We start from the raw sequence: 14789 nt of genomic DNA on the forward strand, positions 1-14789 counted from the left end.
GGACTAATACAAGTTTTTCTTAGCACCATGTTTCTTGGGCTGTGCTCCCCAGTCCATACACAAACACACCTGTAATAATACTACTAGTGGTGATGATCATGATGTCGCCGCCAATTTTTAATTCTGGCAGCGTTTAGCAATGACTTCAGAAACTCTTGAAAATATCAGGAACTTGGGCTCTTCCATCAGAGATTCTGATTAAAATAATCTGAGTTGGGACCCATGCATCAATATTATCTAAAAGTTCCTCGACCTTCCAACTAAGCACTAGCTGTTGGCACGTTCCATCATATTGAGGTCCCCATGACATCCAAACCTGCAATGTCGGGCCCCAACAGGGACCAGTGGACGCAGGTACAAAAGGCAAGGATGACTTGTCACCATAAACAATGAAACAATGAGAACTGTTGCAGAATATGCAGAATATGCTGCCATCAACTCCATGTTAGACCAGATCAACTCCTGTCTGGACCAACTGGAGGAGAATGACCACCTCCATGCCTGCCTCCAGGAGCTACTTGGCAGACATGCCTTAAGTTTCAGCAGTAGCTTAGAAGGTCCCAGCAATACCAGTCCCTTGGCTCTGAGAGCCACCAACCACCCCAATCCTGCCTCCCTGGGCTAGACTCTGGCCTGGACACTCACCACCTGGCTTAGATACCTTCTTAAGGGCTGGCTTCCAGGTCCTCTGGTGGGTCTGCCTGCCTGGGCCACTTTTCTGGTACTCCCTTGGACCAGCCCTCACCACCTGGCATCCTCTCTTAGGGTCAGGTGTGAGCCTGTGAACCACCCACCTTGCCTGCCTGCCCAATCCCAGGGCGTCCACTCTGCTCAGGCCTTGAGTGTCCACATTAAACAGGTGGACAACAAAATAAATATTTTTAATAAATTTTTAAAAAATAAATATTTTTTAAAATAAAGAAATAAAAGCTCCTCAAAGAATTCTAATTCATTTAGAGTTTAGAACCAGTGAAGAGAAATCTGAATTTCTGAAGCATCTGTTTATCCATACTACTCTGTTCTTCTACAGTGGTGTTAATATATTTAACTCACTAACCAGTTAGCCTTAAATATTAGTTAATAATTAGCTCTTAAATCTATGGAAGATCAAAGAAGGAACAAGGAACCAAATAAATTACTTTCCACACAACAGTTTTCCATATTTCCCTCCAAAGTTTTATAATTTGAGAAATGGGACTTTTAGACTTCACAGTTACTGCTTAAGTTGTACTAAGTATAAATATCCAAAGATATGTAAGGATGAAGATAGATTTTCAAATCTCTATTACAAATTTTCAAGCTTTTAGTATCCAATTCTTTACCTACAGAAATATTCAGTGGCAACCCTCAATGAAGGTTTAAGTTTACTTATTCACTGAATATGTTACAGACACCAGAGTCTCATATTACTTATAGGATATGAACAAATTAATATAGTAAATATCCTTTAAAAGCTTATATTCTGTATGTCAATCAGTGCAATTGTTTTCTTCCCCTGTTTAGAACATGCTGCCAAAATGGTAAAAAAAAAAAAGCATGGAAAATTACCTGTGATTTTCATAAAAATATATACAATATAATTAGTAGTCACTTTGACATTGTATTACTTTGACACAGGGTGACTTGCATCTACTCTTAGCTATGCTAATTAGAGTGTGAAAAAGATCACAAAACTGACATTTTAAAAAATAATTATAGGGACACCTGGGTGGCTCAGCAGTTGAGCATCTGCCTTTGGCTCAGGGTGTGATCCTGGGGTCCTGGGATTGAGTCCCACATCGGGCTTGCTGCGATGAGCCTGCTTCTCTCTCTGCCTGTCTCTGCCTCTCTCTGTATCTCTCATGAATAAATAGAATCTTTTAAAAAAAATTATATTTTTTTTGTTTTGTCCTTCAAGTAAATCCAGTCAAGTAGGAGATTAATACTTAAGAAGTCATCGTGTCTTTAACAAAACCACATTACTCAAAAAGCAATTAATAATTCTGAGATTACACCACAGAAAACTGGTATACTTCCAAGTGTTTAAGCACTCCTGAAGATAAAATCCATCATTTATTACTCTCTTTTTCAAATCCACATAAATCAAGCAGAGAAAGGTCTGCAATCTTAATCAGACACCCACAGTAGACAGACACATCCCAAAGCCAACCCACTCTTTGTGAAGATGGGGGGAGACGTTAAGACTCTTTGACAAAATCACTGACCCCATTTCTTTCTGAGACTCCAAGCACCAGAGTGAAATACAATCTAGAAGATCTTCAGTCTTCTGACAATGGTGCTAATTTTAGAGCTACCTGGATACTATCTAGGGCCAAAAGGCAAGAATAAGTTACTTCCAATTTCAACCCAGAGTCAAGTCAAAGAAAAAACCTCACGGTAACCACAGAAAAAAGCAAAACAGAAATGGTTATTAATACTTACTTTTTAAACCATCAGAAAATATTTTAAATATGTTCATTTCACAAAGATTTAGTTTACAAAAGAACATAAAGCAATAGATGAGATAGTAATTTGTTAATAAGTTCTATATAAATACTACTTAAAAAGCTGAAGAAGGGCAGCCTGGGTGGCTCAGTGGTTTAGCGCCACCTTCAGCCCAGGGCGTGATCCTGGAGAGTCCCATGTCAGGCTCCCTGCATAGAGCCTGCTTCTCCCTCCGCCTGTGTTTCTGCCTGTCTCTCTCTCTCTCTCCGCTCCCCCGTGTGTGTCTCATGAATAAATAAATAAAACCTTTAAAAAAAAAAAAAAGCTGAAGAGGATGTTTCAGTAGGCATTCGTTAATCTATCAGAGGAGGAAAGCAGGTAGAAAAGAAGGACAAAATCATCTGAAGGTTATAGAATAAACCTTTTCTTTCAGATGAAATAACTAACAAAAAGAAAATAGAATCAGGCTAGGAATTAATTCCTAATCCAGCTCTCAAAATTTATCAAATTGGAAATGTAGTATATATTTGTAAACTCATGGGGGGGGTTCTCTTTAGAGTCTCACCTTACTTCATATCCCCCAAAACAATTAAAGAAATTAAATATGATGTATGGTGCAAGCAAGGAGGCAACTAGAATGTTCATTATATTGTTCCTTTTATCTTTTTTGTATGTATTAAATATAAGTTTATGACTGGTTTAAAACATACAAAAAACTAAGCCATATACAACGCCTGGGTGGCTCAATCAGTTAAGGGTCTGCCTTTGGCTCAGGTCATGATCCCACAGTTCTGGGACTGAGCTCCACATCAGGCTCCCTACTCAGGAAGGAGTTGGCTTGTCCCTCTACCTCTACTCCTCCTCACCACTTGTGCTCTCTCTCTCAAATAAATAAATAAAATCTTTTAAAAATATACCTAAACCATAAAAATAAAGGACAGAAAGCAAGTTGAATATACCTAATCCTTCTCAGAAACAGTGCAAAATATGAAATCATAAAGAAAAGAAATAGTAGATTAAATATTGGGGGAGGAGGACAAAAAGACTTATAAAATCTGTTTTTGTTCCAGAGAAACCTTCCAATTAAAGAGCACCTAAAAAATGACAGATAAAACTACAAAAATATTTTAAATGTATGTCTGCACCCATAAAAATTAAAGGAAATATTCTGAGCACAGAAAGGAAAAATTGAGAAAAGTAATCTAGAGTTGAAGAAGAGATGGTCTCTATAACCTATACAAGGTAGCACCCTTAGATGAGAGAATACACTCAATGCCAGAAACCCCAACTTAAACACTCTCAGTGGGTAAGCTAAAAGGAAAACACACACGGAAATGGCACAAATATTTGACTATATGAAGAGATAATTAATGAACATGAAGATAATTCTGGATAATCTCTTTGGTGCTAAACATAAAGAGAAAGAAATAGATTCATGAAAGAGGTTAAAAGAGTTCATAAAACAGACAAATGTCTAGAGTTCTAAAAACAAAATGATATAAAAGCAGTATTTTAGGAGACTTTTCAAGAACTGATGAAAGACATCAGTCCACAGAATCAAGAACCCCAACAAATCCCAATTAGCATAATTTTTTTAAATCTAGATGAATTTTTTTTAAAAATCTAGATGAATTTACTGAAACTGTAATCAGAGTAATGGTAATAATGGATCACTTCAACAACAAAGAAAGCCAACAGATACTAGAATAATACCATTAAAACATGGTAAGAGAAAATATCTGTTGATCTGCAATTGTATCCTACACAAAAAAATTAAAAACAAAGGCAAAATAAAGGTAGATTCAGACAAACAAAGCCTAAGAGAGTCTGCCACCAACAGGACTTCACTAAAGGAAATTAAGATTTAGAAAAATTAACCCAAACAGAAGTTCCTAAAATGCAAGATGGAATTGATAAATCTAAACTTTAAAAATAATGTCTTATGAGTAAGAAACAAGGAAGCAGAACTTAAACTGATAATAACAATAATATATAAGCCAGGAAGGTAATAAACAGAAGTAAAGTATACTAATAATTTCATAAGTATATATGTTAAAAATTCTCAGAATTCAAAATTTTTTTCAAAAATATAAAATTTTTTAAATTCTCAAAAAGACTGCAAATTTGTAGAGAGAAAAAGCTGACAAAATATAATCAATAAGAAAGAAGAGAAACGAAATGGGCAGAATAGAAAACTCAAAATAAGATGTCAGATGTGAATACAAATATATTAGTAATTACAATAAAGTGTAAAAGGACTGAGAAGCTTCTGCAGAAGACGTATTTTGTTTTTTAAGGATTTGTTTATTTGAGAGAAAGAGAGCATGCACGCGAGCACACACAAACTGGGGGGCAGGGCAGAAGGAAAGGGAGAGGCCGACTCCCAGCTGAGCAGGGAGCCCAACGTGGGGCTCAATCTTAGGATGCTGGGATCATGACCTGAGCCAAAGGCAGATGCTTAACCGAAATGAGTCACCTAAGTGCCCCTAGAACACACATTTTAATGATAGACTTAAAACTCAAACCAAAAACTCCAACTATATGCTACTTAAAAAAGAAACGCCTAGAACACTAAGAAGCAAAAACTTACCAGAAGAAAGCAGATATAGCAAGTGATATTTAACAAAATGAACTTTAGGGCAAAATACATTAGTAGCAATAAAGTCACTAAATAATAGTATGAGGTACATCAGGAAGAAAGTTCCTTATCTACCTGTATTTCAAAACACAGCTTCAATGCACATAAAGCAAGATAGGCATATCTATAAAAAGAAACTGTCAAATTAATTACCACATGGAAGATTTGTTAACATACTTCTCTCAGCAATAAATTAAAAATTATTTTAGGAATCAAAAGATTTCAACAGTATAAACAAGTTTGATTTCATGGACACATCTACAACACTGTACTCAAAAACCACAGAATATATAATCTTTTCAAACACACATTTTTATTTATTTTTCTTGAAGATTTTTAATTCTATACCCAAAGAGGGGTTTAAATTCACAACCCTGAGAGCAAGAGCCACACACAGTCCATTGACTGAGCCAGCCAGCTACCCACATGAAATATTTTTTAAATATAACCACACACTGGACCATAATGTAAACCTTAAGTATAGGACTAATATACATATGGCAGAGTAACTGTAATTAATTAACTTAGAAATAATAAGTAGGAAAAAAATCTATCTGGCTGTCTGGAAATTAAGATTCACATTTCTAAAAAATAAAACAGTTCAGAGAAATCAATTATTATTTTATTACTAAACTTATTAAGATGCAAATAATGAAACTCTGAGGCACAGGTAAAAATAATAATAAATATGTTTAAACTACTAAAAGCTAAAAGGATGAAAAATAAAGAGCTAATCCAAAGAAAGTATAAGAAAAATAAAGGGAAAAGAAATCCCCACAGTATTAAAAAAAAAAAAAAAAGTATTACAGCAAAAAACATAGGAAAAACATGAGCTTACAAAACTGTATCAAGACAAGTTTTTAGAAACCTGAATAAACTGTAACTATTAATAAAAAGTAAATTCATCATGGTAGGAGAAAAAGGGAGAATGATATAGCCCAGATATCTACTGGTAAATTCTCTAAAATTCTCACAGACCAAATAATTCTAATCTTAAAACATAATTATTGCATTGTACAAGAAAAGAAAACACTCCAAAACAGCAGAATAAACAGCCTTCTCAAGTACATATAGAATATTCACAAGAATGTGGGCCATGCAACAAAGAACTGAAATCATATACAGTATGTTCTCTGGCACAAGAGAATTAGACCTGGGCAACCCCTGTGGCTCAGCAGTTTAGCACCGCCTTCCCCTTCAGCCCAGGGCATGATCCTGGAGACGCGGGATCGAGGCCGGCATCCGGCTCCCTGCATGGAGCCTGCTTCTCTCTCTGCCTGTGTCTCTGCCTCTCTCTCTCTCTCTGCCTCTGTCTCTTTCTCTCATGAATAAATTTTAAAATCTTTAAAAAAAACAAGAGAATTAGACTAGTCTATATATGAGAAAGATATCTACAAAATCCTAAACATTTGGAAATTAACCAACATACTTCTAAACACATGTGTGCAATAAATGATTAATATTGCCCTAATAGAGGTCTGGTCTTTGCCCCGAAGCCAGTAAGAGATAATCTCTAATCTAGGACTGTCTTCACTGATAAGAGTGTCATTTGGTTTATCTGAGGTCATAAGCTACCTCAGATAGTCTAGGCTAATGATGTGATTTATAGTAGAGGCTTTGGGACACTCCATAGAAGCCCAACCTCTAGAGGGGCTAGAGACTAAAGTCAGCCAAGCAGAAAGTCAATATGTCTACATAGCCAAACTCTAATAAAACACACAAGTCTCAGGTGACTTCTCTGGTTGGCATTATTCTGCATGCTGTCACACATTACAGGAAAAGTAAGGGCTGTCCACACAAACACTCCACTGCGAGAAGACAGCTAGAAGCTCTGCACTTGGAACTTTCCTGGACCTGGGCACTCTTCCCCCAGCTGATTTTTATTTGTAATGGAATAAACCACAACTAACAACTTTCAGTGAATTCTGAGAGTCCTAGTGACTTATTGAACCTAAAGTTAGTCCTGTGGTCTCCCAATCTGCAACTGGTGTCAAAAGTAAAAGTGGTTTTATGGAGGGGGATATGAGCAAAATAGGTGAAAGGGATTAAGTATTATAAACTGACAGCTATAAATAAGTCACAGAGATGAAAAGTACAGTACAAAGAATATAATCAATAATACTGTAATAACTTTGTATGTCGACAGATGGTAATAACTACACTCATCACTGTGAGCATTTCATGAGTATAATTGTTGAATCACTATGCTGTAACTTGAAATTAGTATCATATTTTATATTCACTATACTTCAATTTAAAAAATAAGATCTGTAGGCTAAATTTAAAAGCTTCAGAAAGAACTAAACTTTTTTTGAGAGACCAAGTGAGCACGAATGGGTGGAGGGACCAACAGGAGAGGGAGAGAGAATCTTAAGCTGGCTTCATGCCCAGTGCAGAGCTGGATGGGAGGGCTCAATCTCACAACCCTGAGATTATGACCTGAGTGGAAATCAAGTCAGACACAACCGACTGAGCCACCCAGGTGCCCTAAGAACTGTATTTTTAAATAATATAATTATAGAATATAATTTTTTAAATGTTCATGTCTAAAAAACCTAGACTAGTTTATATTTTACTAGCCATACCGTGACTTATATGCCAACCCAGATAGCGCCTAAGTTGGTGACTTTACTGAGGGATTAACCAGCCCTGAGAATGGGGGCCATCTGCCTCCCCCTCCCAAGCTGGGGAAACACCACCCTCCATGCATAGAAGCAGCATATGGCAAGGCTCAGATTCCACTGGATTTATACTTGAATCTTGTTTTGGGATCTCTAGAATGATGCTTGGAAACAACCTATAGGACTAATGAATATACTATATACTCTGAATTCTGCAAGGTGGCTCTAAATAATAAAGCTGATTTGACAGTGTTTAAAACACACACACAAGATACCACTGCATACATCTAAGAATGACTTAAAGGAAACTGTCAAATACTGGTGAGGATGCAAAGCAACTAAACTCTCAGACACTGCCAGTGGGAATAAAAAATGGTATAGCCACTTTGGCAAAATTTCAGTTTCTCATAAAGTTAATTATAATTACCATAGAACCCAGTAATCTGACTCTAAGGTATTTACTCAAGAGTAATGAAAGAGAAATAAAAACTTACGTTCACACAAAAACCTGCATACAAATAGTTATAGCAGCTCTATTTGTAATTGCCAAAACTGGAAATAACCCAAATGTTCTTGAACTAATTAATGGATCAACAAGCTGTAATACATTCATACAACGGAACATTACTCAGCCACAACAAAACTACTGATACATACAACAACACAGATAAACCTTAAATGCATTATGCTGAGTCAAAGAACCCATTTATACATATTGTATGATTCCATTCATATGACATTCTGGAAAACTACAGTAATAGAAAACAACTCAGTAACTGCAAGGAGCTGAGATCAGGGGCAAGAAGGTAAGTATAATAAAGAATAAGGAAATTTTGGGGGGTGATGGAACAGTTCTGTATCTCAATCACAGTGCTGATATCAACAGAGTCTGACTAAACTCTAGCCAGGCTCCATTGAGTCCTTTCTCAGCTAGACCTCAACTTTGGCCCTCAAAGACTTGAACAAAATACCAACATAGTTTCTAACAGCTTAAGGCTGCATCACTAAGATGACCCTAGTCCCTCATAAAATGCCTGCCTGAGAAATTAACTGCTGCCAAAAGAATTTACTGTTTGTTCCAGCCAACACCTGAACATAGGGCCCCTGTCTGCCAGTCTCTGTGGGAGGACAGGAGCCTTGGAAAAGTGCCAGTTAGCCAACCCAGATGGTTTCACATAGACCAATTTCCCCTTCCAGCTTTTTGTAATTTATCACTCCCCTGCCTCTACTGGACCCCTGCACCCCCTTCTCCCCCCTCCCTCATTCTCCCTTTAAAATACCAAGCTACTCGTATACAAATCAAAGTAGAGTTCCATTTATGTGGCCCTCTTTTCCACGTTGCAATAATATATTGCTGATTAAAATCTGTCCTTACTGTTTTAACTAGGGTCCAGTTTTTTTAATCTTTGACAATACATAATTGTATGCATTTCTCAGAATTCATAGTATCATACACTTAAGAGGGTAAATTTCATTGTATGTAAAAGTATACCTCAATTAAACTAAGGAAAAAAAAAAAAAAAACAGTGATAAGCTCCTGAACCATCAGTGAGGATTCACCTCATTAATATGTCAAAGAAAAATCATATGGTCATCTGAAATGCAGAAAAATCACAACAAACACCAATTCTAGAATTTTTGCTTGTATCAACAACTAAATGTATACATCCTTTCTCTAAAGCAAAAAAGGCAAACTATGGTTAGGGGTTCAAATCCAAATCAAGTGCCGTGCTTTTTGTATGACCCAAAGTGCTAATAATGGTTTTTACATTTTTAAAGGGCTGTAAAAAAAAAAAAAAAAGGGGGGGGAAAAAAGAACATCCAACAGAAATCATATACGGTCCACAAAGACTAAAATATTTACAATCTGGACCTTTCTAGAAAATTTTTGCCCACCCCTTGCTACCCAAAATGTGGACCATATACAACTGCTTCAGCAAATCTCAAGCTCTACCCAGAACTACTAAATGAGAATCTACATTGTAACGAGAGTAAAAATATTATTTCCATATAAATATGCCTCTGTAACATCAGAAAACACAGTAAACACATAATAATAGAAGTAGTATACACAACTCTAGAAAATACTAAGCAGTATTTCTAGGATTAATTAATCTACATTAATTTGGGAAAAGTATCAATTAAATCCTAATGATACTGTTGACTATATTTTCTGAACCCAAAATTGTAGCTGGCACAGTCCAACACCAAGAAAAAGTATTTTAAATCATTCTCCCAGAAAATGTGGTAAGCATTCATGCCATTAGCTATGCATAATAAAAATTACAAAGATGCTCCAAGGTTTTTAAGAAATATTTCCCTAATTATTTCATTCATGCTCTTCATTTCATCAAAAGAAAAAGTAACACTTGAATTTTCCCAAGCCCTTACATGGCATGCTATAGTCATTTATTTCAGCCTCCCACAATGACTTGAAAATGCCATTCTGGGCAGCCCGGGTGGCTTAGCACCGCCTTCAGCCCAGGGCCTGATCCTGGAGACCCAGGATCGAGTCCCATGTCAGGCTCCCTGCTTAGAGCCTGCTTCTCCCTCTGCCTCTCTCTCGCTCTCTCGCTAATAAATAAATAAATAAATCCAAAAAAAAAAAAAGCCATTCTACAAGTCTTGTCACAGCTGTTTAATTGAAAATTAGGTACAAGTATTACCTACATTGAAACTCTGTTACTGTTTTGGGAATAAAAGAGAAGAAAGCAGCATACCACATAAATTTAACAGTAATTTAAAGAAAATCACAAATACACAAAAAATCACAAATGATTATTAATATAATCACAAATGATTAATCACAAATTATTAATAAATTAAATTAAATCACAAATTATTAATAAAATCACAAATGATTATTAATATAATCATTAATCTATGATCAAGAGTTATATATTTGTATTAATGCAAATCTCCCTCATATCAGAAGTCATTCAACAATATGATTGGTAATACACAGGTTTGGATTTAAGATTTTCCCAGGGCAGCTCAGTGGATTAGTGCTGCCTTCAGCCCAGGGCCTGATCCTGGAGACCCAGGATTGAGTCCCATGTCGGGCTCCCTGCATGGAGCCTGCTTCTCCCTCTGCCTGTATCTCTGCCTCTCTCTCTCTCTCTCTCTCTCTCTCTCTGTGTCTCATGAATAAATAAAACCTTTAAAAAATAATAAAATAAAATGTATACTGTATATTAAGCTGAGTATGAACCTATACTCATGTCTTCAAATCTAACCCACCACCACAAGTATCATTCTAGCTTCTTCCCATTGTTTATCTGTAACTCCCCACTCTAACATTAAGAAACCTGGTTCCCCAGTGTTGGTGGGAATGTGAACTGGTACAGCCACTCTGGAAAACTGTGTGGAGGTTCATTAAAGAGTTAAAAATAGATCTGTCCTACAACCAGCAATTGCACTGCTGGGGATTTACCCCAAAGATACAGATGCAGTGAAACGCCGGGACACCTGCACCCCAATGTTTATAGCAGCAATGTCCACAATAGCCAAGCTGTGGAAGGAGCCTCGGTGTCCATCAAAAGATGAATGGATAGAGAAGACGTGGTCTATGTATACAATGGAATATTACTCAGCCATTAGAAACGACAAATACCCACCATTTGCTTCAACATGGATGGAACTGGAGGGTATTATGCTGAGTGAAAAAGGTCAATCGGAGAAGGACAAACATCACATGGTCTCATTCATTTGGGGAATATAAAAAATAGTGAAAGGGAATAAAGGGGAAAGGAGAGAAAATGAGTGGGAAATATCAGAGAGGGTAACAGAACATGAGAGACTCCTAACTCTGGGAAACAAACAAGGGGTGGTGGAAAGGGAGGTGGTCGGGGGGTTGGAGTGACTGGGTGATGGGCACTGAGGGGGGCACTTGATGGATGAGCACTAAGTGTTATGCTATATGTTGGCAAATTGAACTCCAATAGAAAGAAATTTAAAAAATAAAATAAATAAAAATAAAAAAAGAAACCTGGTTCCCACCACATACCACCTACTTTACTTAGTTGTTTAATTCTAGTATGCAATCAGATTGATTAAATGTACCTCTATGGGAAACAACATTGACAACTAGAGTACACTGCTTAGGTGCAGTTCCTTTTGTCTTTAGTCTTACAGGTAGCATGCATTTCCAAAGTTATTTAGGTCAGCACCCTTCCTCCCAAACTCTATCCAGTGAGATTCTTTCATAATTTCTAAGAGAATTAGACTCTTCTGTTCTCAATCTTCAACATATCCTGGGATCCTCCAACCTCCTAAATGAATTTTTAAACTTTGCATACATTAAGGTTCACTTTCTGAAGTAAAGATCTATGAGTTTTGAAGTGTACAGTGTGCTTTCTTATGATGCTTCTCATCTTCTATAAATAAAAAGCATTTTACAAACCATTTTACCACTCATGCTTTAGGCAAACACATTTCCAAAGCCATCTTCAATTATACTAAACAGGATACAGAGTTTACACACTTGTAGTCTTATCTACATGCACATATCACTTTTTCCCAATCTCTGAGGAGATTCATTTCAGAAAACTTTGCTTCCAAATTACTAACAGTTGTCTACTCCTGAGTAGGCTTCAAAGAAAAAAATGTTGCAGTTATATAAGAAAATAGATTTCATCTTATTTTACAACCAATTTTTGAGAGTTTCACTTATATCATTAATAAACTAATGAAAGCTTATAAAGAGCGTTAGGAATTCATTCTACTAATTTACTTCACTTTGGTCTTCTTATATATACACTGAGATGATACAGATTCAGTTACTCAGCTCAGTCTCACTGTTGAGATTTTTAAACAAAGTCAGTCTAGTCTAAACACTATCTGCTTACTGTAGATAAACTACTTTAATAAATAATAGTATTATTAGATCCAATACAATGGTTCAGGAAATTTGAGGCTATAAATAAGATATAAGAGCATATAAGTTCTATTCCTGAAAGCTTGCCCCAATCCAGATGAAAACCTCTGAATATTCCTAGAACTCATCTATCAAAATTAAAATTCCAGACTATACTATGTAAGATCCTCCTAGTTAATAGATATATTATTCTTTTCCTATGCTTCATGTATTCAGATTTTTTTTTTTTTTTTTTTGTATTTATGATAGGCACGCAGTGAGAGAGAGAGAGAGGCAGAGACACAGGCAGAGGGAGAAGCAGGCTCCACGCACCGGGAGCCCGACGTGGGATTCGATCCCAGGTCTCCAGGATCGCGCCCTGGGCCAAAGGCAGGCGCTAAACCGCTGCGCCACCCAGGGATCCCTGTATTCAGATTTTCAATGCAAAAAAAGCAAAGCCCTGACTTCCAACTTCCAGTCTAGAATATAAGGCAGCTGAGAAGTCATCACTCCATTCTAATGACAAGCAAAAACCTGAACTGAAAAATCAACAATTCTTAGATCTGCCAGAGAAGCAGGGTTACAAAGCAAACTGCTGCTTTCAAAGCTAGAGACAGGCAAGCAAATCCAGAGTGTTACAACTTACAAGAGCAGAAACCTGTAAACAGAAACCTCCATGGGAACCAGTACCAGGGTCGGAAAACTAAACTATATTTGATTTGCAAGAAGCTTAGCGTGGACAAATTTGAAAGTTAAAAATTCCAGAGGGAACCAGTTATGAGAGGGCCCTCACGCTTTTGTGAATTTTATCTCCAGGAACTCTACCAGGTCCTCAGAGTAAAGATCAAAGAAAAAAATCACCTCATGCTTCCAGCAAGGGGAAAACTAAACTAACCATTTTTAAATACATCAGTGCACTTTATTCTTCATAACAAGCACTGTCCTCAAGAGAAATAATTTTGCCAGAGCTTAACCTTTTGGGATTTTATCAGAGCCTAACTGACCTAAAGGGAAGGGAATTACCCAACTCCAGCATCCTGTAGCCATCCTGCCCTACCTATGGGGGTTAAAAAAACAAAAACAAAAACACGAGAAGCATTAGTGAAGCTCACAGCTCAGGACCACAGGCTCACTAAAAGACTGAGACCAAATCACAGAATTATACAATGCTTCTCCTCTTCCAACATCTCAACACATGACTTACTGAAGGCCTATTAATTTCTAGACCTAAAAGCAATTCCTTTTACTCAGTAGATCATGGCCAGCTTTCAACAAAAAATTATAAGGCATACTAAAGGGGAAAAAAAAATCTTGAAGAGACAAGGCAAGCATCAGAAACAGACTCAAAAAAAAAAAAAAAAAAAAGAAAGAAAGAAACAGACTCAGATATGGTAGGGATGTTGCATTTATCAGAGTATGAATTTTAAACAACTGTGATTGATATGCTACGGACACTAATAGAAAAGACAGGCAACATATAAGAACAGATGGATAATATGACCAGAGAGCTGGATATTCTAAGAACCAAAACAATGCTGGGAATCAAAAACACTGTAACAGAAATGAATGCCTTTCATGGACTCATTAGTAGATGGGATACAGCTGAGGAAAGAATCTCTGCACTTAAGAGATATGTCCACAGAAATAGCCAAAGGAAAAAAAAAAAAAAAAAAAAAGACTAGGGGTTGGAGAAGGGAGTGTGGTGGGAAACAGAACAGAATACCCAAGAACTATGGGACAACTAACTACAGAAGATATAACACATGCATGATGAGAATACTAGAAGGAAAAGAAAAACAGGAATAAACAAAGCAGTGATAACTTAGAATTTCTCCAGATGTCAGATACCAATTCGCAGACACAACAAGCTCACAGAACAGCAAAGCACAACAAACACACACACACAAAAACAAACAAACAAACAAAAAAAAAAACCCAGCACCTAAGCATATCATATTCAAACTCTAGAAAAATAAAGATACAGAAAAAAATCTGGGAGGAAAAAAAACACACTTTATGGACACAGAAGTAAGGATAAGAATGACATCTGACTTTTCCTCAGAAACCATGCAAGCAAGAAGAGACTGGAATGAAATATTTAGAGAGGTAAAAGGGGGAAAACCTTCCAAGCTAGAATTCTGTACTCTGCAAAAGTATCCTTCAAACTTGAAAAAAGACTTTCTCAAACAAAAATTAAGGGAATTTATTATCTACAGACCTGCCTTGCAAGAAGTTCTGCAGAGAAGAAAAA

The 14789-nt window shown here is 36.6% G+C and overlaps 1 protein-coding gene and 1 long non-coding RNA gene across 2 annotated transcripts in view; one reads left to right on the forward strand and one right to left on the reverse strand.

Annotated features, from left to right (window-relative positions):
* The window catches only part of LRP6 (LDL receptor related protein 6), a 163030-nt gene that overhangs the window by 106647 nt on the left and 41594 nt on the right, over positions 1 to 14789 (reverse strand). The gene's annotated exons all lie outside the window — the stretch shown is intronic.
* Positions 1 to 14789, forward strand: part of LOC111092852 — a 41696-nt gene that overhangs the window by 220 nt on the left and 26687 nt on the right. The gene's annotated exons all lie outside the window — the stretch shown is intronic.

Source organism: Canis lupus, chromosome 27, assembly GCF_011100685.1.
Source record: "Canis lupus familiaris isolate Mischka breed German Shepherd chromosome 27, alternate assembly UU_Cfam_GSD_1.0, whole genome shotgun sequence".
Taxonomy (NCBI): domain Eukaryota; kingdom Metazoa; phylum Chordata; class Mammalia; order Carnivora; family Canidae; genus Canis; species Canis lupus.